Source organism: Acinonyx jubatus, chromosome A3 (genome assembly GCF_027475565.1).
Source record: "Acinonyx jubatus isolate Ajub_Pintada_27869175 chromosome A3, VMU_Ajub_asm_v1.0, whole genome shotgun sequence".
NCBI lineage: Eukaryota > Metazoa > Chordata > Mammalia > Carnivora > Felidae > Acinonyx > Acinonyx jubatus.
In genome coordinates this window covers 73,141,972-73,165,451 of record NC_069388.1, presented here as the reverse complement: position 1 = coordinate 73,165,451, position 23,480 = coordinate 73,141,972, and the positions used below count along the sequence as shown (strand labels likewise).

The following is a 23,480-nucleotide window of genomic DNA, read 5'->3' as shown; positions in this document are numbered from 1 at the left end:
GCAACCTAAGTCATAACATAGTTACTTATATCTGTAAGTAGAGATTTGCATCTAACTAACAATAATAAAACACTAGATTGGCAGTCAGGGAACTCTGAAGTGGTCCTTATAGTTTAAGGGACAGAAGACCAGTACCTTAACTTGTCTACATTTGTCTAGCCATCTGCGAAATAAAATGGATTCAATTAGATATCTTTAAGGTCCCTTCCAGCCTGTGATTTTATATTTCTATTCTTGAATTTCTACTAGGTATGAAAACAGATCTAGGCCAGTAGAGCTATTGCATCCTTTCTATAAAGCCATATCTTTACTTATCCTATTAATTGGTCTGCTAATTAGAAAATAGTAATTTTCTCAAGCTATATTGCTACGTACAAATAAAAACAACATCCCAAATCCACCTCCTGTAAGACTGATTTTACAAGAAAATCTCATCTACCGGTAAATACAACATCCAACCGGGAGGCTTTTCACTCCTTCCTGTGTGCAATTAACAGCAAACACCTTGTCATAAACATTTTTGAAAGGTCAGAGATGGCAACAATTTTGCTAAAGAGATAAATAGTCAAATAAAACTCTGCCCTGGTAATTCCCAGGCTTCAAAAACCAGCATATGTCTGATCAATAATGAGACACACAAAGGGGATTGTGGGATAAAGGGCGGGTCCAATTTGAGGTATTAAAAACTTGCCTAAGTCATTTTTTTCCCAACACATCTTGTGTTGCAGCAGATAGTGGAGCCGTTAATGGGCAATGTTAGGGAAATAAGATTCTGGCTATGAAACAAAAGATTGTTTAAGTTGAAGAAGTAAATAATAGTAAGAATAAGGACTTTTGCAAAAGCCAAGGTAAGAACATTTTCCCTCTGTAATAAATCAACTATTGAGCTCAAATTTCTAATGTTATTTTGAATTGTATTTATTATTATTGCCTTTTGCCTTTGCCCTAGCACAAACTACAAGAGCTCAAAGGATGCTAATTTATTCCTAAATGGGTATGCTTATACTTTCAATGTGCCTTAGAAACAGCACGCTTTATTTATATGTTCTTATCTATTATTGTCATCTTAAAAGTAAATTTAACTTCTTCTACATTGAAGAGATAGGTTTACTTTCTAAAATTTTCATTGTAAGTTTTAATTCTTTAAATAAGGCATTTCCGGTCCTTGTGGCAGATTTTATATTCCCGGCAAAAGTATTTCATCACTTAAACTACATTACACATTGATTATCTATTATCTGCTCATATTAAGAAGGCTCTACCATCAGTTAATGTTTACTAAACAATCAATAAAATCTAAGTGAAACCAGAATAAACTCAAACAAATAAGTGGGCTGAAATTCAGAGAAAATTGAGACCATGTCCCCTTAGAAGGGCAGCCTTTGTGAGAACTCATTTCTACCTAAAAGATCTAATTTATCTTTTTTAATGCCATCAAAGTTAATAATGGATGACATGTCTTATAGCTTCAGTGATGCAGCAACTTGTCGATAACACAGAGAATTTAGAAACCAATTCATCAATTCATGATTTTTTAATTGGACCATGGGTGGTTAATTTTAAGTCATTAGACTCTCCAATAATAAAACCTTAGAAAGAGAGAGTTAATTAATACAGAAGTGGGTAGCTATCTCCTATCTCCTCAATGAATAAGCGTTCCTGTTTTCTGCCTCAATAACAGGTGGCACTTTTCCCTTGCAGCATTTTTGGAGTGGGGTGAGGATAAGGTATGTAGAATGGGAGAAAGTGAAGTAGAAAAAAAGAGGGGCCTATATATAATTATAGGTCTATGTGCAACTATATGCATATAATTTCATATATATATTTGTGAGGTGTTTATATTTATATATTTATATTTATTTTATGTATATTTATGTTGAAATATACTTTTATGTATTTATTTACATATGCTTATGCTTCTATGTATTTTGTTATGTGTATATTTACGTCACAAATGCCTCTCTCCCAGACACCCATAATGAGTCTACTCTATTCTGGGAAAATAGGAAGGAATGCAGTTTTCCCTTATTTCCTTATTCAGAGGCGGGGGCAAGGTGGTTGAAGGATTTCCTCACATCTCAGTTTTGCACTTACTGGTAAGGCTGCACTGCAACTGACGTATTTGCATATTGATATTCCATTACTTGTTAAATGTCCATGCTGGAAGCAACCTTAGTGATTATCTGGTCCACCTCACCCCCTTCACTGTTGGGGAACCAGAGGCTCAGGGACAGTAAGAGACCTGTCCAAGGTCACAAGTGGGTCAGAGATGGTCCCATCCTCCCAGCTCCCACACCCAGCAATCATCACCCCGCGCTTCCCTGGTCTCCCCTTGCCCAAGAACACATCTTCTGACACTCACAATGGAGAAATTAATGAGTCTGCAACTTAAAGATTCGTTTTAAACAAATTGGTTCATTACTATTTAATTGAGGAGGCTTCAGAGCAATAAAAGCCTTGCTTACCAAAACTAGATAAGCAGCTCATGAAACATTGAACTCAAGAAATTCAAAAACTGTCACAAGTCAATAAGTGCTGCCTCTCTGTTTGATAAATGCCACCCAGTAGCATCAGAAGTATCAGAAACTAATGGTGTCCCGGCACTCTGTAGGCATACATTAATGGGATCAGGAACATAAAATATAAACAATAATGTACATATTGATTGTTCCGGACACTTGAAGCCCAACAAACATTTGAAAGGTCATTGTACTTGCATCACATTACAGATAAGTCATTTGCTTAAAGCTGGAAACTTGGCTCTCCATGTAAATTTATCTTGTGACCTATAAGCTTAATCATGCCATACCTCTGTTCACTTCCTTAGGTTGTCTCGCATGAAAAATATACCAGAAGTGCTTAACCCCATAAAGCACATTCAAATAAATGACAATATACACATTGCCAGGATACTGTGTGGGAGAACTCTATTCTATTGGCTGAATAAATGCCATGAAACAGGATTTTACTAAAGACCATATTCAAAGTTCTCTGTAAGTCAATTACTATGTGAGCTTACAAATGAATATGTGTGCTGTCCAGATGTTTCAAAAATATACAAGTTTAGGAAGTACAATATCATAATTATTTTCTCCTAAAAACTAAATTTGGTTTGACTAGTGCACACTGGAGTATAGGCACTTCTTCCTACGATGAAAGATTTATTTCTTTTCAGAGCTTCTCCAAGAAAATCAAAAAATGTGAAGGTTGTCTGGCTGCCCATGTAGAAAAGACATCCCTTTACTGGGCTTTTGCACCTGAAGGCACCTCTCCCCCAGAATCAGGCTACCGGCTAGCAGCAGTATCTCTGGAGCTCCCACCTCTGGACAAAATGGAGAGATGCTTCAAAATCCCACAGCCCCAGTTCCTTCCCCAAAATGATAGGTCCCTTTTTGGAGTCAGTATCCCAGTGCTAACTCTAAAAAGGGCAAGAGGAGCTTGGAAGCAAAGCCTGCAGTTTATGCCCCCTAGACCAGAGCAAGCAAGCGCTGGAAGTATTTCACATCTCCTTTGACAAGGGCACCGATTACCTTAAGTTTGGAGAGCTCCTCCATTTGCTGCCAGGTAACCAAGCTTTTAGCCATGACTTCCACCCAAAAGGATGGGGAAGGAGAACTGAAACAGGGCAATGTCCTCTGGAGGAAGCCTTGCAAACAAACAAACAAAAAACTTGCTAGAATCTCCTCTGGCAGAAGACATTCCTGTGTCTGTAGAAGAGTGAAAAGGCACAGGCCTTTAGGCAGACCCCTTTAATCTTATGTATTCCAACTGTTTCCTATGAGGAAGGCAACCAAATTTTCTTATTCTGAATTTTGCCTTGTATGTATCTTTTACATTGAGTTCTCAAAGATTCTACAACAGCTAAAACCAGCCATTTTGAAAATCAGACATGAATCATACGAGTTTCAAAAATACTTTTTAAATTAATATTACATTCACTAGCAATTGATAACCATCGTAAAATCATAGATTTATAATTTACATTAAAATATCATCATTCTAAGGGTGCTTGGGTGGTTCAGTCCGTTAAGCATCCCACTTCGGTTCAGATCATGATCTTGTGGTTTATGAGTTCGAGCCCCGTGTGGGGCTCTGTGCTGATAGCTCAGAGCCTGGAGCCTGCTTCGGATTCTGTGTTTCCCTCTCTCTCTCTCAGCACCCCCCCCCACTCACACTCTGTCTCCTTCAAAAATAAACAAACATTAAAGAAAAAAATTTTTTAACCTCATTCTAATAACACAGAATTTTAGAACCACAAAGGAAAACAACAGTGGTTTATTTGGTAGCCAAATGACCTGATTTTAATGTTAAAGACAAAATTTTATAGTTTCCTAAAGAAATAATTATAGAAGAGATTATTTTAAAGTGTATGTAAAACCTGACATAGACCGAAGGGATTAATAAATATCGTTTAACCAAAATCCAGTGATTAACCTTGGACGAAAGAGAAGAAAATTTCAGACAGAGTTTTTGCTGCCTGCTTAAAGCAGATTTACTCAGAATATAGGTCTAAATGTAAACTGTATTAGATTAAATAGAGTAGATAAGTTTGTAATACTGTTTTCCTGTTATTTAGATTTTTAAAGCCTCCAAAAACCAGTGTGGCTCAAACACCTTTTATTGCAATCAAAATTTAGTTAAGACAATCATGTTAATATTTTGAGTACACTCAAAATTCAAACTTTCGGGACCCTGATAGTGATTACATCTTTTGATGAATAAGTTGTATTCTGAAATACAGGTTGTATCTTCATTTGTCCTAAAGACATCAGGATGAGGGATGTTGATGTAAAACAAAGGCAGCATTTTTTTAATTGTAAACACTATCTTTTAGCATGCCAAAATGTATCTTTTACTGAGTTAACTTTTAATTGCATAAAATCTACTGGCTAAGAATCCTCTTAAAAGTTGTTCTATGTATTTCAAAAACCATTTTCTGTGCTCTAAATTTTTTATTTTACTGTTTGTTTGTTTCTTTGTTTATGTTGAAAGCGAGAACAGAGGAGGGACAGAGAGAGAGAGGGAAAGAGAGAGAGAGAGAGAGATTGAGAATCCCAAACAGGCTCTGCACTGTCAGCACAGAGCCAGATTGAACCCACAAACCCTGAGATCATGACCTGAACAGAAATCAGGAGTCCAAAGCTTAGCTACCCAGGCACACCTGTGCTCTAAATTTTAAACGAGACTTTGATGATCAATGGACAAGAAGAAAAACTTTTAATTTGAGACAAAAGAATCCTACTTGTATACTGCATAAGATAAATACAAAAAATGTTCAAAGTTCTGTCTTTATTATATCAAAAACTGTTCACACATCCTAAGACGCAGACATATAATGACATTTAAGGACAGAGCCATTTTAACTATCAAACTGAAGTAATTGTGCAGTTTTCCCAAGGAGGCCTTGAGGGCAAAAATTAAAAATAAAAATATACTTATTTTATCCTCCCTCTGAATGTTTGTTCCCTCAAAAGTTACAATAATCTTTCAAGGCTCAAGTCTGATTTGCAGGTGGACTACTTTTTCCTGTGCTGCGACCTCAGAATCTTTCTTTCTTTCTGGAAAATGTACCATACAGCTCTGTACGCAGTAACCCCACAAGGCGGATGGCTGTGTACCTGCAGGTCCTGCTCATGACGGTTCAGGTTTAGAAAAATGGAACTAGGCTATCAAGATCACCTGTGTTTCAAAGCAACGTTCTCTGCCACAGTACCTAAACTCAAAAGATTTCCTTTTGACATGAGGCGTGTGGTGATGTGAAAAGAGAAATGAGAGTCCCTACTGGGACTGTGAACATCCTCACATTTGTGAGGCCAACTGCCACACTCCCGGCTTTTCTTATTCCCTGACAAGGCTCGTCCCAGCCCTCTCCTGGGATGCTTTTGACAGCGATTGCAAACAACAGAAGCCAGCAGGAATGTGTAAGAACAGGTGCTGGAGCCTCCCAGGGCAGCCTGCTTACAGAGAAAGGGCGTCCTCAGAGCAGCCCTGGGACATCCCACTTTGGAGATGCCCTCTTGCCCTCAGCCATTGCAAGATCTTGCTTTTCTTTTTCATGCGGCAGATGTGTGGAAAGATTTGTAACGATGCATTAAGGCTCCTAAGTTGCTGCTGGCAAATTTTCTTGGCCAGCTTTTAAGGGGACCTTGGTGGGATCACCAACAATATAAAACAAGGATGGGAAAATTCATTCTTGGGTTTGCGTTCAGATAAGGGAAATAATAATGAAAGGCTAGGACCTTTCCATATTACTCCATTATTCCAGGCTACTGCTTTCCACTTCCTACCGCATGTCAGGAAAAGGGACATTCCTATGTTCAGGGGCTCTCCAGCATTCAAGAGGAAACAGATCGGAGAATGCTTCCTCCCAAAACAAGTCAGGAATATTCACACACCACACACTCCAGCATGTTAGACCCCACTTCAGGAACATCTGAATGTTAACTCTCATTCTTTTCCACTTACTAAAATTGCTCTGTGGGCAGGGTGCTCCGCACAGTGGGCACAGTCACCTGTGTGAGTAAACAACCACTCAGTGGCTGTTTCAGCCAGCTTCTCAAAGTGCGGACCCTGGACCAGCAGCAGCAGCAGCGGGAGTCACCGCCTGAGAGCTTGCTTGAAATGTAGAATCTCAGCCCTACCCCAGACCTATTTAAACTGCTTTTAACCATTTAACCAGATCCCCCAAACGATTCATTGTAGATTTGGGTCTGAGAAGCACCTTACTACGGCTTCTTAGAGCAACTCCGTGCTCAGGATTCAGAGAGCAAGATGCTGCCCTTACACCAATGCAATGTTTACACTGTTCTAAGAGCACTCTGGGGCATTATGTAAGCCTCAGAGTTCCCAGGAAACAGGGGCAAGAATCAGTGACTCTATATTACAGTTGAGAAGACCAAAGTCAAATAGAAGGTGACTGGTGGTCGCAGAACTCAGACTCAAATCTCCCAAATCTTAGATCTTTGCCCTTTCTGCTGCTTCAGATAGTCCCTAAGGAAGGGCTGGTTCTTTCATACTTGGGCCACGAGAGTTTTCCTTCCCACTGGCATCACTGGTAGAATGGAAAGAAGCCTTCAAGTACTGGTTCTACCTTTATTCACCCTCATGACTTTGGACAAATCACTTCTTTAAAAAATAGGTCAGAGGCCAAATAAAACAAAGAGCATTTATAAAAGAGGGTTATGAAACTAAAAATAGAAGGGTAGGGCCATGATTTAATAAGTAGCAAATACTACAAAAATATTCAAGCCCTAATTTAATTTGTAATCTAATTTCTGAAAATGTATCCTAAGAAAATATTCCCAAAGAAGAAAACGTTACATGCACTAAAATGATCATGAGACTATTACTTAGAACAGAAAAAAAACTGGAAGCAACCAAAATACTCTCTGTTCAGGATATGGCTAATGAAATTACAGAACATTTGCTCATTTAACATGATATTTGCCAAGACTTGGCAGCAGCATGAAAAATTCTGTTATAATGTCAAGAGGAAAAGAAAGTTATAAAACTGTGGTACATTACAATTCCAACTATGTTGAGATGGGTACCCTTCTAGAAAACAATGGAAAACATTTGTGAAACCTACCAGGTTTTATCAGGATAAAGGTGGGATAAAGGTGCCAGCAGTATCTGTCCTAGAAATCAAGAGACATGAGCTCTGAACTTGGTCGTGTCATTTCTCAGGCCTCAGCTGCCCCATCTGTGCAATGGGAACACATGGTTGGTACTGATAGCCCAACAAGCAGGTCAGCTCCTCCTAGCCTAGGCTCCACTCTTACCCAGTCAGCCTTTTCCCACACTGCTGCCAAAGTGGCCTTCTCAAAACCCAATCTAGTCAGGTCACCACACTTCTTCCCTGCCGCAAACCATTTGTTTCCAGTTGTCCCTAGGATAAAGCCACATCATCCCTAGTACAGTCCATAACCACCTCATGGGGTCTGGCCCTCCCTGTCGCTCTCCACTCTACATTCCAAGCTGCCCTCATACCAGCTTTCTCTCAGATCCTCACACTGACTTGTGTGCCCTCTGCTTCGGTATCTCTCTCCTTTCTGCCCTTCCCCGGGATGCTTCAGCCCTCACCACTTCCTCAGGGAGCCTTGAAGACCCATCTGGCAGGAAAAGCTCACCCTGTGGCACCCACTCGGAGCTTCATGTCTCTTTTCCTTCAGCTCCTTAGTGCAGTGTAATTTTATACTATTTGCTTGAGTCTCTAATTAATGTTTCTGTGTGTCCTGTCATTTCCACCCTACCTGCTATAATGTAGCCTCTATACAGAGGCTTTTTTTAGTATCCCCAATTCTTAGCACATGGCAGGTCTTGGAAAAATCTTTGTTGAATGACTGAATATTATTCTGACTACCCACCCCCAAGACTGACACAGAACTGTGTGACTAGCACATGCTCCATGAATCCAGTAGACTTGAACTAAGTACAGAAATAATAAACATGACATTTAGATTCGTCTCTCCCAAGGAAAGGAAAAAAAAAAAGGCTTTTATGCCAGATCAACTAAGAAAGTAAAAAAAAAAAATCAATGTAAAAAAGCATTTCGTAAACTCTAAATTTTAGTGTAGACTTGCCTCTACACTATAGGTACAGTATAGAACAGTACTTTTTAGAAACAGGTACAGTATAAACATGCATAAAATATAAAATACAAGGTATAATTGTTACTGAGACTGTACAGCAAATTATTAAGTTAAATTCTCTGGAAGGATTTAAACAGTCAAATCACATCGAAACAGCTTTTTCTTTTTACCAAATTTTGGATAAACCATAAAGTAGGCATGTCTGTGTTTCACTTTCCTCATCTCTATTAATGTAGAATTTCACCAAATGATCCTTAACATCCCTTGAACTGAGATTCTGATACTATGACAATTTAACAGCCTAACAGTGAGAATCAAGAAAACCTACACACGTGTGATGCCAAGCAAGGTAACTCTATGGACACTTTAACTGGCCCTCCCTAGGTAAAACCTTGAGAAAGCCCAAGTTTGCCTCTCCTCTTGTCCATCTGGAGGGCCTCCCCTCCTGCTCTCCTCTATTCTTTTTGCTCTCAGAACAATGGTCAGCCAAGGTTAATTTAAATCCACATGCTTTTCCCTCGAGGCATTGGTCTTCGAATTTTCTTTCTCAGTGTGGTCAAAGTTGTTTCCTGCCCCCAGGAGAAAGGATTTCAGGCTGAACTTACTGGTATAGAAGAGGTATTTACTGAACAGGGACCCAGGCTGCCTGCAAAGTTGACTTCCTTTCTCAGACTCTGAATGAGATCAGCACCTCCTAGGAGGAAGGGCCTGTGAGGGAAGCTCAGAGAAGGGACAAAGTCCCAACTCAACTATTGCCTATTCAGACTTTGTTCAAAAGCATTTGTGCCTATGTTTACCAAAGCATGCATATACAGCTACAGGGTCTTGCAAAAAGGATGCACAAAAATTCAATCTAGTAATAATTAGAAACAATTTGTTATTAGTTAACTAGTTTTGACATTGCAAGGCAAATCATTTCTTGGTCACTTTAAATAACAAAATCACCTCTGGGTGTGTAATGTATTAAAACAGTTTTTCATAAAGCATTTCAAGCATTTATATATTAAGGGCTCTTAAATCTCTGCAAAACATACATATGGCACATTGAGCAAAATATAAAATGTAAAAAGTACATATTCGTGTTAATATAAGCAATTAATTAAAATACATATTTTACAATGTCTTCTTGACATTGTAATTACCCATTAAACTACGAATAATTACCATAATATGGTATATATAGTATATATAGTATTATTATCATGAAACATACTATCTTAAATTATTTTTAGCATTTCAGAAAATTGGAAGGAAAATCAGATAAAACAAAGAATAAGTCAGAATAAAGCACAAAATTTAATTGAACATTTCAATTTGGAATAATTTGCTTTAAAAAAAGACCTTGCTTTTTTCAACTTTTAAACTCAAAACTTCTATTTTATGATTCTGTGCTCATGGAATCTTTCGAAATCCCTGATGAACCATGTATGCTAGAAATGGTATACTAAATGTAAAGATTTTAAATAGACATCTAAAATTATTAAATATGCACAATTTTAATGTAATGCAAAATAAATTTGTACTTCAAAAATTATGCAGCATTTTGGTAGCACTTAATCAAAAGCAATGCCATTTCTAACTTCTTTATATTATCAATTGATACACCATTTTCTATACAAGTACAGATGAGCTACAGCACACATGATTTAATTGATTTTATTTTGATTAGGCTTGTTAATTTTTTAGAATTGATTATGCTACAAGAGAGGGGGAGAAAGAAGATGTGTTCTAAGATTTTATTTATGAAGCAAGAGGTTAGCCCATTAAAATCTCTATTTTTTGGAAAGAAGCAAATTTGTTGTTTCATACAGGTTTAATTAAACTAAATTAAGAAAAAAAACCCCCACAAATCTTTAGAATGGAGAACTTTCCACGTCATCCATGATTTTAGCCACAGAGTTGGCAAAAACCATAACTACGTGCAATTTCCTTATTTCATAGTGTTAGTTGTTTGGAGGGCAGTTACACAGTTCCTCAAACCACACTTTTTTCTGCAGATAACCATTAGAAAAGGACATAGCATACCTAATTCAGTTCAAATTTGGCAGATCACAGGGTGAAATTCTTACACCAACATTAGTATTACGATGCACACAAGTTTAACTGTAGGTAGCAGACTTTCATTCAGTGCTCTTTTCAGCATCTTCTAGTAAAGGCCTGGATAAGAAGGAGGGGGAATAAAGCTTTGACAGATGGTACTCAGCGCTTGACTCCTGCTGAGCTCAGCAGGACCTGTGGTTTCCAAGGTTAGGGCTGTCAAAATGGCTCTGTCTATCAAGTGAATAACAAAGTGTAGACCGCCTGTCTGTTTCCTATACAAAACTTAGATTTCATATGCCATTATTGTGAGTCTTTGTGCCGATTTAATAACTTCCAAGGGGAAGAACTGAGGGTTCCAGTGCAGCGTCACTATTTGAGGAACTACCTGGAAAAGGAATTCTCAAGGGCGAAAAGAGGTAGGCCGAGATGTGATCTCTTTCACTTCAGTTTCTCTCTAAGGCTTCATGACTTGAAAAGGACTGGAAAGCCACCAAAGTTTCCCTTTTGGCTAAAAGCTAAATGTGAACCTTTCAAACTGTACTTAATGATGTCTGGCTCTCAAAAGGGTAAAATGTTTCTATTACAAATCCTTGTAGTGGTGGGTACTTATGCAACTAGCAATACTGAGAATGAGAAAGAAAATGTTTCTATTGTGAAATACAAGCATGTGTTTAGATGTGTTTGTCGGAGTCCTTTTCTCACCTTTTGTACCTCTTAATATTAAAACCACCCCCTTTTTTCCCCACCTATGTCTAGAGCCTTCAGATGGTCGGAGAAAGTAGTGGATGCTGAAAGACTGAATAATGTCATCAAACTGGCCTTTTGTCTTGCACCATTACAGCTATTTTTCTTGGTAAGTCTTATGTTTTTCTTCATGTGTATTTTGTGATTTCCAGATTGTTACTGACCTCTTTGGATCCCAATAAACGGCCATTTGGTAGATTCATAAAGCCAGGCTTTTTATTAAGATGATACAGAAATTGGGACTGTGCTAGTGTGTCTGAATAAGCTAATAATTGTATGTTAGTGTTTAATTTAAACACTTAAAGTAAAACTTTCCATTTTTTATTCCAAAAGTACAAAGTAAAATTAAAATGTGGCATTCTGAAAGTGACGTAGTAGGACACACTTTAGTGATGTCCTGTTACTAAGCATTTTCATTGCTATTTTTGACAAACTGATAAAAGCATATCTTGTCCCTTTTTTGATCTGGTTTGAGCAGACCCATTCACTCATGTGGTGACTGTTTCTTACTAGCATTTCTGAAAGAAGATATTCTTCTTGCTACAATATAGTTGATGAATTTTCCTCCACAAATATTTAGTTTATATAAGTCCCATGATCATAATAGAGATATTATTTTGAAGGATGATTATAATTTCTAGTATATTCAGTTACTTTGAACATTTTTTTAAAAAGGTTTAAGTTTTATTTTAAACTCCAACCCAGAAGTCTCTTGACACACTATACTCAGTAAATGTTACTGAACTGAAATTAAAAGGATATTAAATATGGATTAAAAGGAATTTACGAATTGAAATAAAAGGGATACAACTTTTACATCAGATTCTTACAAGAAAGTATCAAATATTAATTCAGCATAAACTTGTTTCTGGTTGTGCTTTTTATCCTGGAACTATATAATGCTTTTAATCATCTCTGTAGATGATAATTAAACAAAAGTTTTGAAAAGAAGTCCTAAACCCAGATGAAACTTTCTTCTCTTTTCCTCTACCTTTGCTTTTTTCAATAAGGTGATTTCTAAGCCACTTTCTAACAGCCTGTGCTCCCCCACACTCCCACTCCCGCCAAGACATTCTTGTTAATGGTAAACTTATTAAATCAAATTTGCTTTTCATGTGTCTGCATTTTTTGAGGAGTCTCTGTGGGGTTTCTTCATATGTCTGTGGGGAAAGTATGCTTCTGTAATTTCATCTGAGTCCATGAACTATAAGGCCCTGGAAATTAAGCCCATTCTTGGCAAGAACTCTGGGAGCAAGAAGTCAAAATATCCAGGGTTAACTAATGTAACTAATATGTTCTAATTGCACTAGACCCTTCAGTTGTTTTTGTTTTTAAAATTTTTAAATTGTGATAAAGTAAACCTAACATAATCTTTACCTTATGAACCATTTTTAAATATACAGTTCAGTAGTATTAAGTACATTCCCATTGTCAAATGCTTTTCATCTTGCAGAACTGGAACTCTGTACTCCTTAACAACTCCACAATTCGCTTTCCTCCCCAACCCCAGCCAATCAGCATTATACTTTCTAGCTCTTTGAATTTGACTACTCTAGTTACTGCATATAAGTGGAATCATACAGTTATTTGCCTTTTTGTGACTGGCTTATTTCACTTAAAATAATGTCCTCAAGATTCATCCATGTTGTAGCATGTGTCAAAATTTCTTTCCTTTTTATGGCTGAATAGTATTCCAGTATATGTATAAATTACATTGTATTTATCCATTTATCCACACATGGACAGTGGGGTTGCTTCCACTTTTACTGTTGTAAATAATGCTGTTACAAACACGGGGGTACAGTCTTCAGTTGTTTTAGAAAGCGAATACTGCATGCTACAGAGTAAATGAAGACCAAAGCACACACTGGATGAAGAATGGCTGAAAAATACAGTAATAAAAATAGCCAATGTTTACCAAGTGCTTACAATATGCCAGGCACAGTGCCATGCCTATCACTGGTATTAATTCTAAGAGCAATGCACTATTATTAGCCTCATTTCGTAGAAGTGAAAACTGAAGCACAGAAAGGTTGGTTAACTAGTCTAAAGTCACTCAGCCAGTAAATCACTGGTATGCAAATCTGGGAAATGGTAGGTGGAAGAGTATGTGCACTTGGAGGAAGAAAGAAATCACAGAAGTCCTATTTATGGAGCCCCAGCCAAGTAGTAAAGAACTCCCTGACCACTGCAAAGGGTGTGGTTTGGCCAAAAGAGCACTCAGATATGAACAAGTAACAAATATTTGTGTTACCATCTCGCTGCAGGACCCTTAGCAAGACAGCTACCCATTCTGGGCTCCATGGGTAGGGAAGGAGAGGTTGAACTGGGTGTAGTATGGTCTGTGGTTTCCAACAATCTCTCATTCCAAATGAAATTTACCATCTAGTAATTTATTACTTGGAACATCATTTGAGAGATGAGGATGTAACTTAAAATGTTTAAATGTATGCTTTAGTCTCCCAATACTGATAATCAATAGTTTGTTGATTTTCAATCCACTATGCTCAAATCATTCCTTAAATCCCTTGAATGAAACTAAAACAATGACCTGATACCAACAGGAATGTGTGAAGGAAAATGAGGTTTCTTGTTCAGAGGGTACCTAGGTATGCCTGCCCCAACAAAAACAAAGTGGAGAATTGTGAAGAGTGTTCACTTCGTGTACATTCATATGATTAGGGTCATATAATCCCCAAAACCCTGCCACTGGAGGGACTGAGAGGGGTAAATCTGAATGAATCGACATTTTCCTCTTCACAATCAAAATTTATCACTTCATTGTATCTCTAGAAACAAATACTGTACATAAGTGCCCTCATCATCATAATTTATTAGCTCTTTTGGTTCTATGGTTATGAGTTTAGGTTATAGACCTTTCAGTATTCATTTTCAGAACATAACCCTAACTCTTGCCTATAGTGATTAAACTGGACCCAAGCAAACAAATATTTTTTTTAAATACTTGTTTTTAAAAAAGCCTTTTAAACATTGTAAGGTCCTGGAGAAGAGCATTTGAATGCCACTGATCTAATTTATAAGTAGGTACATGTTTGCATGTACCCTGAAGCACATTTCCAAGAAAAGGCTGCAAATTAGGCTCAAGAGAAGACTTGAGTTGCAGTACTGTTTGGATTCTTTGCAAATCAAGTGACAAATGCTCATTTGACTAAATCTAGGTATTTCAGAGTTCATACTAGTGATCAATGAGAGCTGCATTTTTTTTCAGGGCTATCTGCAGATAAAGTTCAATATTAACTTAAAAGAATGTTTCATTTACTTTCAGCCAGCATTTACAAGGTGTATGACTTTATTTTAAACCAAATATTTACAATGGAAACACCCTCCATATTTCTATCATGAATTTGCTATTGGATAGACAGTAACTATATTCAAGCTTCAGCCAAGCTACAGAATTCTATGATACATATTTCATCTTCCATCTGTAGTTTCAGAAGATGCAAATTCTAGAAACCAGACAGAAGAGGGAGCTGTCCATCTGGAAATTAACTGATCCTTTCAAAAATATGTCAAATATAGAAGGAAATCCTAACATGATCAAGTCTTAGCTTATTTGGTCTTGTATTTTATGGCAACACAACAAACTTCGTGGTGCATTAAAATCAAGAAAGAAAAGTACCAGTAAAGCCAAACACATTGAGCTAAATTAATGAAGAGGCAAAATACAGAAACCATTAGAAATCCAGTTTAAAATACATTCAGATTGTATGGTTGGATTTCCCCTTTTACAGCAAAATATAGAACCAGAACACGTCCCAAAAAGGCCAAAATAATATTCTGCTGCCATACACATCACTAATATTACCTTCCTATAGATCCTGATCATAAAACAGAACTCTGACTTTAAAATTGGTAACATCTGGAAATAATGGCAAAATAGAAAAACTGTTGGGCTGCATCTGTCTTGAAAATGCTATGTAATAAGATTTACTTAATATATTTGAAAGAGAAAAAAATGTTTTGTTCCCCAATTTGTTGCAACATCTGAAAGTTCACGAGGTTATGACCCCTCTTTAAGAAAGCATCTCCCACCACCTGCAAATACCCCAGGAAAAGCAGTTGGAAACAATAAAACACGTGCTAGTTAACGGTTACCAGGGAAACTGTTCTGGTTCACCAATCTGAGCGCCTGCGCTTCCCAGTGGCTTTGTCCGAGGGAGACATGCGCCAGCTGTTAGTGAATAACCATTGTTATAGATCATCAGGAAATCACAGTCAGCAGGCAACCCAGCCCCACTGGAAGTTTATTTCTCATATTTGTTCATCACCAGGGCAATCCTCCACCTTTAAAACATCCCTTTAGGCCGGGTTAACTAAATAATACCCTGCACCGGCAGGAATGTTTAAAGGGGGCAAATTGCAAAAAGGTCTTTTTGCCCAACAAATAGATTTCTAACTTCGATTCCAATCGCATCACCTTCCTACCCTCTTCACTTTCCAATGGCAATTACAGGCCAAATATTTGAAGTCAGTGCCCCTTCAGGTGCTGTCCCCTCCTTGCCTTGATAGGAAACTCAAATTCACACATGGAACCCCCTCCTCCTAGAGCTTTCAGAGATCATTGGCTTATTCCATATCGGAAAGAGCCATATGAATGGTAAATGAAGGACTCCGCAAGGCAGTTTGAGACTGCCATTAGATAAGGGTCTGAGAGCACAAAATAATGGCTGCCTGCCTCACCAACACACACACTTCAACCAGAACAGTGTCCACTTTACCAATTTTATATTTTATATATTTTTTAATAAATTTATAAATTCATAGCTATTCTCTGAAACAAGATCATATTGCTTTTTTGAAGTTGGCTTTTGCCAATGAGCTCCAAACCCAATCACTCATTTGAAAAATTTCAGGACTTCCATATTCCCATTTGGCATGCACAGAGCTCAGAAGTCACCACTGCATCCCAACAATAAAAAGGTGAATAAACTGAAAAATCAACAACTCTTCTTAGACTCATTAAAGAACTGAATTCACAGCACAAACCATTGCACCCAAGATTGAAGAGATGGGTGAATACAGAAAACCACAACTTACCACAGCAGAAACCTCCACGGGAACCAGTCCCAGGGCAGGAAAACCTGAACTGCTATTGAGGAATTGCTGGAAGCTCAGCGTGGACAAGTCTGAGAGCTAAAAACTCCAGTAGGACTCAGTCATAGAGGGGCCCCCAAGTTTTTGTGAGTTTTACCTCCAGTTGCTTGACCTGGTCCTTATGTTTTATACCAGAGAAAAACCTCCTTGTGCTTCCAATTAGGGTAGGAGCTAAAGGAACCATTTTGAAATATGCCAAAGCATTCTATTCTTCTTAATAAGGCCTACCCACAGGTGAAACTATTTTACCAAAGCCTACACTCTACTGGGGTTTTATCAGACCTGGGAGAAGCTCAACTCCAGTTCCTTCTAGCCATCCTGTTCCACCTAAGGTGAAGTTGGGGGTACTGAGAAGCACTGTTGAAGTTCACAGTCCAGGGGCACAGGCTCACTAAAAACCTGAGACCTAATCATAGGACTGTAGAATGCTTCTCCTCCCCCAACATGTTATCATCATATTATAAAAGGCCAGTTATCACAGTTCCTTTACACCCAGTACATTAGGTCTATCTTTCAACAAAACATGACAAAGCATACTAGAAGGGAAAAACAACTTGACAACACTAAACAAACATAAGAACCAGAGTCAGAAATGGCAAGAATGTTGGAATTATCAGATCAGGAAAATTTTTTTTAAACTACAATAAGGGATTTACTGGAAAAATTAGACAACATATAAGAATACATAGTTATTATAAGCAGAGAGATGACAATTTTAATAAAGAATGCACAAGAAATGCTAGAGTTCAAAAAACACTAACAGAAATGAAGAATGCCTTTCATAGGTTAATTGGTAGACTGGACACAGTAGAGGAAAGAATCTGAGTTTAAGGATATGACAATAGAAACTTTCTTTTTAAATTTTTTTAAATGTTTATTTATTTTGAGAGAGAGCGACAAAGTGTGAGTGGGGTAGGGGCAGAGAGAAGGAGACACAGAATCTGAAGCAAGCTCCAGGCTCTGAGCTGTCAGCACAGAGCCTGATACAGGGCTCAAATTCATAAACTATAAGACCTTCACCTGAGCAGCAGTTGGACACTTAAACAACTGAGCCACCCAGGCACCCTTGGCAATAGAAACTTTCAAAACTGAAAAGCACAAAGAAAAACAACTGGAAAAAAAAAAAAGTACAAACTTCCAGTTATATAAGTCACAGGAATAAAAAGTATATCATAGGGAATATTTTATAGTATTATAATATTATACATGTTATATTTTTTAATATAAAAACACTGTAAAGTGACAGATGGTAACTACACTTATGGTGAGCATTGCATAATGTATAGAAATGTCAAATCACTATGGTGTACATCTGAAACTAATAAAACAGTGTACATCAACTCTAACAACAAATTTTTTTAAAAGAATGGAATATCCAGGAACTGTGGAATAGTTACAAGATGTTTAATGTATGCATAACAGGAGTACCAAATGTAGAAGAAAGAAGGGAACAGAAGCAATATTTGAGTCAATAATGATGGAGAATTTTCCCAAATTCATGTCAGATACCAAACCACGAATCCGGGAAGCCCAGATAAACACCAAGCAGGATAAATGTCAAAACAAAACAAAACAAAGGAAAACAAACAAAAAACCCCACACCTAGGCATATTGTATTCAAAATTCAGAAAATCAATGATGAAAAAAAACTCAAAAATCTCAGAAAAGAAAAATCACCTTACCTAAAAAGAAACAGGTACAATAATTTCATTAGTTTTATCCTCAGAAACCATGCAAGCAAGAGAAGAGTGGAATGAAATTTGTTTCAAATGTTGGAAAAAAAACCCCACCAACCTAGAATTTTGTACCCTGTGAAATTATCTTGCAAAAATTAAAAAGAGGTGGGTGTCTGGGTGGCTCATTTGGTTAAGCATCCGACTTTGGCTCAGGTCATGATCTCATGGTTTGTGAGTTTGAGCCCTGTGATGGGTTCTGTGCTGACAGCTCAGAGCCTGCAGCCTGCTTTGGATTCTGTGTCTCCTTCTCTCTCTGCCCCTCCCCCACTCACACTCAGTCTCTCTCTCTCTCTCTCTCTCTCTCTCTCAAAAATAAATAAACATTGGGGCACCTGGGTGGCTCAGTCGGTTGAGCGGCCGACTTCGGCTCAGGTCATGATCTCGTGGTCCGTGAGTTCGAGCCCCGCGTCAGGCTCTGGGCTGATGGCTCAGAGCCTGGAGCCTGTTTCTGATTCTGTGTCTCCCTCTCTCTGACCCTCCCCCATTCATGCTCTGTCTCTCTCTGTCTCAAAAAATAAATAAACGTTAAAAAAATTAAAAAAAAAAATAAATATTAAATTTTTCTTTTTTTAATTAAAAAGAGGGAGGGGCACCTGGGTGGCTCTGTGGGTTGAGCCTCCGACTTTGGCTCAGGTCATGATCTCATGGTTCGTGAGTTAGGGCCCTGCATGGGGCTCTGTGTTGACAGCTTAGAGCCTGGAGCCTGCTTTGGATTCTGTCTCCCTCTCTCTCTGCCCCTCCCCCACATGCACTCTATCTTTCTCTGCCACTCAAAAATAAAGAAAACTAATAAAAAACATTTTTTTAAATAAAAAAAAAAAGAGGGATACCTAGGTAGCTTAGTTGGTTAAGCATCCAATTCTTATCTTGGTTCAGGTCATGATCTCAAAGTTCATGAGATTGAGCCCCTCATAGGGCTCCATGCAGAAGGAACAGAGCCTGCTTGGGATTCTCTCTCCCTCTCTCTCTGCCTGTCCCTCACTAGTGCACTCTTCCCCTCCACCAGTACCCCCCTCAAAATAAATAAGTATTTTTAAAAAATTAAAAAGAAATAAGACTTTATCAGACAAACAGAAATTCAGGAAATTTGTTGCCAGTAGATCTGCCTTACAAAAGATGTTAAAATTCTTCAGAGAGAAGGAAATTGATATAAGCCAGAACCTTGAATCTAAATAAAGAAAAGAAGAGCATTAGAAAATGGGTAAGTGAAGGCAAAATAAAAACTTTTGTTTTTCTTATTCTTAATTGATCTAATAAACAACGGTTGTTCAAAATAATAGCAACAACTATTAAATTATATACATTTATGTGTGTTATATCTATGGAGATATATATGCTTATGTATAAGTAAAACGAATTACAACAATGATACAAGGGATAGTATGTAGGAATTAGAAATATTTTGTTATTATAAAGTACTTAACCTACCTGAGAAATTGTATATTGTTATTTGAAAGTGGGTTTGAATTAGTTGTATATTGCAAATTCTAGGGAAACCATGAAGAAAAGTTTTTTAAAAGTATAGTTGATATGCTAAGAAAGGAGTAAAAATGGAATCATATAAAATGTTCTATTAAAACTATGAAAGGCAGAAAAGGTGCAGAAGACAAAAATAGCAAAGAACAAAGGCAGCAAATAAAAAGTAATAGCAAATATGCTAGACATTACTCCAACTATGTCAAATCACTTAAAATGTCAATGGTCTAAATATACCAATTAAAAGACACTTCAAAGTGTAACAAAAAATAAGAACCAACTATATATTGTCTACAAGAAACCCAGTTTAAACATAAAGACACATGTAGATTAAAAGTAAAGGGATGGAGGTGCCTCTCGGCACCTGGGTGGCTCAGTTGTTTGAGCATCAACGTCTTGATTTCAGCTCAGGTCAGGATCTCAGGGTCATGGGATCAAGTCCAGCATCAGGCTTTGTGCTGAGCATGGAGCCTGCTTAAGATTCTCTCTCTCTCTCTCTCTCTCTCTCTCTTTCTCCCTGTGCCCCTCTCCCCTGATCATGCTCTCTCTCTCTAAAATAAAAAAGTAAAGGGATGTAGAAAAATATACCGTGTTAACACTAATAGAAAAAAAGTGGGAGTAGCTATATTAATTTCAGACACAGCAGTCTTCTGAGTAGTATGCAGAATAAGGAGGGATATTGCATAAAGATAATGGCATTAATTTTCCAAGAAGACACAACAATCCTTTAATGTGCATGCACCTAACAATAGAACATTAAAATATATGATGCAAAAACTGAAAGAACTGCAAGGAGAAATAGATGAATCCACTATTTTAGTTGGAGATGTTAACTCCCTTCTATCAGAAACGGATCTAGCAGCCAGAAAATCAGTAAAGACATAGTTGAACTCAACAGCACCATCAATCAACTGGAAATAATTGACAACTATGGACTACTCCATGCAACAATGGCAAATTACACATTTTCTCAAGTACCCATTGGAACATTCACCAGTGTAGACCATGTTGTGGGCCATAATACACAGCTCAACAAGTTTAAAATAATAGAAATGTGCTTTCAGACCACAATGGAATTAAAGTAGAAATCAATAACAGAAAGATAACTGGGAAATCACAAAATACAGTACATGGAGATTAATCAAACACACTTCCTTGTGACACATGGGTCAAAGAAGAAATCTCAAGAGAAAATTTTAAATATTTTGAACTAAATTAAAATGAAAACACGACTTATCAAATTCTGTGGGATGCAGTGAAAGCGGTACCTAGAGGGAAATTTATAGCATTGGATACATATATTAGAAAGGAAGGAAGCTCTAAAACCAATCATCTAAACTTCCACCATAGGAAACTAGAAGAAGAAAAATTAATTTCAAAGTAATCAGAAGAAAAATAATGAAAATTAGAGCAGAAATCAATGAAGTTGAAAATAGGAAATCAATAGAGAAAGATCAGCAAAACCAAAAGCTGTTTCTTTGAAAAGATCAATAAAATCAATAGGTCTCTAGCTAGGCCAATGAAAAAAAAAGAAGAAACACAAATTACTAATACAGAAATGAAAGAAGGGACATCAATACAAATCCTGTGGACATTAAAAGGATAAAGAAATATTATGAGCAACTTTATGCTGACAAATTTAATAACCTAGATAAAACAGACAAATTCTTTACAAGGTACAATCTTCCAAAACTCAGAAAAGATGAAAAAGACAATCTGAATAGCCTCTGTTGATTAAAGAAATTGGATCAGGAGTTAATAATCTTCCAAACAGAAAGCACCAGGCACAGATAGTTTCAATGGTAAATTTTACAAAACATTTAAGGAAGAAATTATGCCAATTTTTTACAATCTCTTCCAGAAAAAACAGGTGAATACTTTCTAATTCATTCCATTAGGCCAGCATTACCCTAATACCAAAACCAGACAAAGACTTAGAAGAAAATAAAATGATAGACTAATATCTCTCGTGAACATAGATACAATATCCTCATGAAAATATTAGCGAATCAAATAAACAATGTATAAAAATAATTATATACCATGACCATGTGGGATTTATCCAAGGAGTGCAAGACTGGTTCAACATTCAAAAAATCAATTAATGTCATCTTTCACATCAAGAAACTAAAGAAAAAAAATCACATGATCATTAATTGGTGCAAGAAAGCATTTGACAAGATCTTACACCAATTCATGATTTAAAAAACTCTCAGCAAGCTAGGAATAGAGGCACTTCTTCAACTCTATTTTAAAAATCTACAAAGAACTATAGAAAATGTCATACTTTGTTGAGAACAACTTGAAGCTTTCATGCTAATATCAGAAACACAGCAAGGATTGGGGCGCCTGGGTGGCTCAGTTGGTTAAGCGACCGATTTTGGCTCAGGTCATGATCTCACACTCCATGAGTTCGAGACCCGCGTCAGGCTCTGTGACAGCTCAGAGCCTGGAGCCTGCTTCGGATTCTGTGGCTCCCTTTCTCTCTGCCCCTCTCCTGCTCATCCTCTGTCTTTCTCTGTCTCAAAAATAAATAAAAAACATTAAAAAAATTAAAAAAAAAAGAAACACAGCAAGGATATCTCTACTTACCACTCTTTTCAACATTGTATTATAAGTTCTAAATAATGCAATAAGAAAAGGAAATAAAAGTATACATAGTGGGAAAGAAGAAATAAAGCTGTCTTTGTTTGCATATAACATGATTATCAATATAGAAAACCCAAAAGAATTGATGAAATAACTTCTAGAGCTAATAAGCAATTAGAGCAACGTTGAAGATGTAAGGTTAATATGCAAAAGTCAATTGCTTTCCTGTATACCAGCAATGAATAAGTGGAATTTGAAAGTAAAAACACATTGCAATTTATATTAGCACCCTCCAAATGTAATATTTAGATATAAACCAACAAAAGATGGAAAATATCTGTGTGAGGAAAATTACAAAGCTCTTATAAAAGATTTCAGAAAAGAACTAAATAAATGGTGATATATTCCATGGTAATGGATAGACTCAATATTGTCAAGATGTTTGTTCTTTTCAACTTGCTCTATAGAGAAAACCCAATCCCAATTAAAATCCCAACAAGCTATTTTGTAGATATCAACAGATTCTAAAGTTCATATGGAGAGGCAAAATACCCAGAATAGCCAAGTCAATATTGAAGGAGAAGAACAAAGTGAGAGGACTGACACTACCCAACTTAAAAGACTTACTGTACAGCTACAGTAATCAAAACAGTGTGGTATTGGTCAAAGAATAGATACATAGAAAAATCAAAGAGAATAGAGTCCAGGGACACCTGAGTGGCATAGTCGGTTAACTATCCAACTCTGAATTTCAGCTCAGGTCATGATCTCACAGTTCATGAGATCAAGCCCCACATGGTGCTCTGCACTGGGAGCACAGAGCCTGCTTGGGATTCTCTCTCTCCCTCTCTCTCTCTGCCTCTCCTCCACTCTCTCTCTCAAAATATAATAAACATTTAAAAAAAAGAATAGAGAGTCCAGAAGTACACCCACATAAATACAGTCAACTGATGTTTGACAAAGAAGCAAAGGCAATACAGTGGAGCAATAGAGCAAAGATAGTCTTTTCCAATAATGGTGCTAGAACAACCAGATATCCACAATCAAAAAAAGAGAGAGAGAGAGAGACAGACAGACCTTACACCCTTCACAAAAATTAACTCAACATGGATCACACACCTAATGTAAAATGCAAAACTATAAAAGTTCTAGAAGGTAACACAGGAGAAAACCTAAGTGACCTTGGGTA

The 23,480-nt window shown here is 37.2% G+C and overlaps 1 long non-coding RNA gene across 6 annotated transcripts in view; it reads left to right on the top strand.

Annotated features, from left to right (window-relative positions):
• Positions 1 to 541: 541 nt before the first annotated feature.
• LOC113603249 (uncharacterized) overlaps positions 542 to 23,480 on the top strand; it is a 66,233-nt gene continuing 43,294 nt past the window's right edge. The window contains exons 1-2 of one of the 6 annotated variants that reach the window (XR_008289314.1): positions 542 to 848; positions 11,388 to 11,484. This is a non-coding gene — a long non-coding RNA (uncharacterized LOC113603249). Of the gene's footprint in view, positions 1,728 to 11,387; positions 11,485 to 23,480 lie in introns of all 6 variants that reach the window. The other 5 variants (XR_008289313.1, XR_008289317.1, XR_008289316.1 and 2 more) reach the window with 5 other exon arrangements.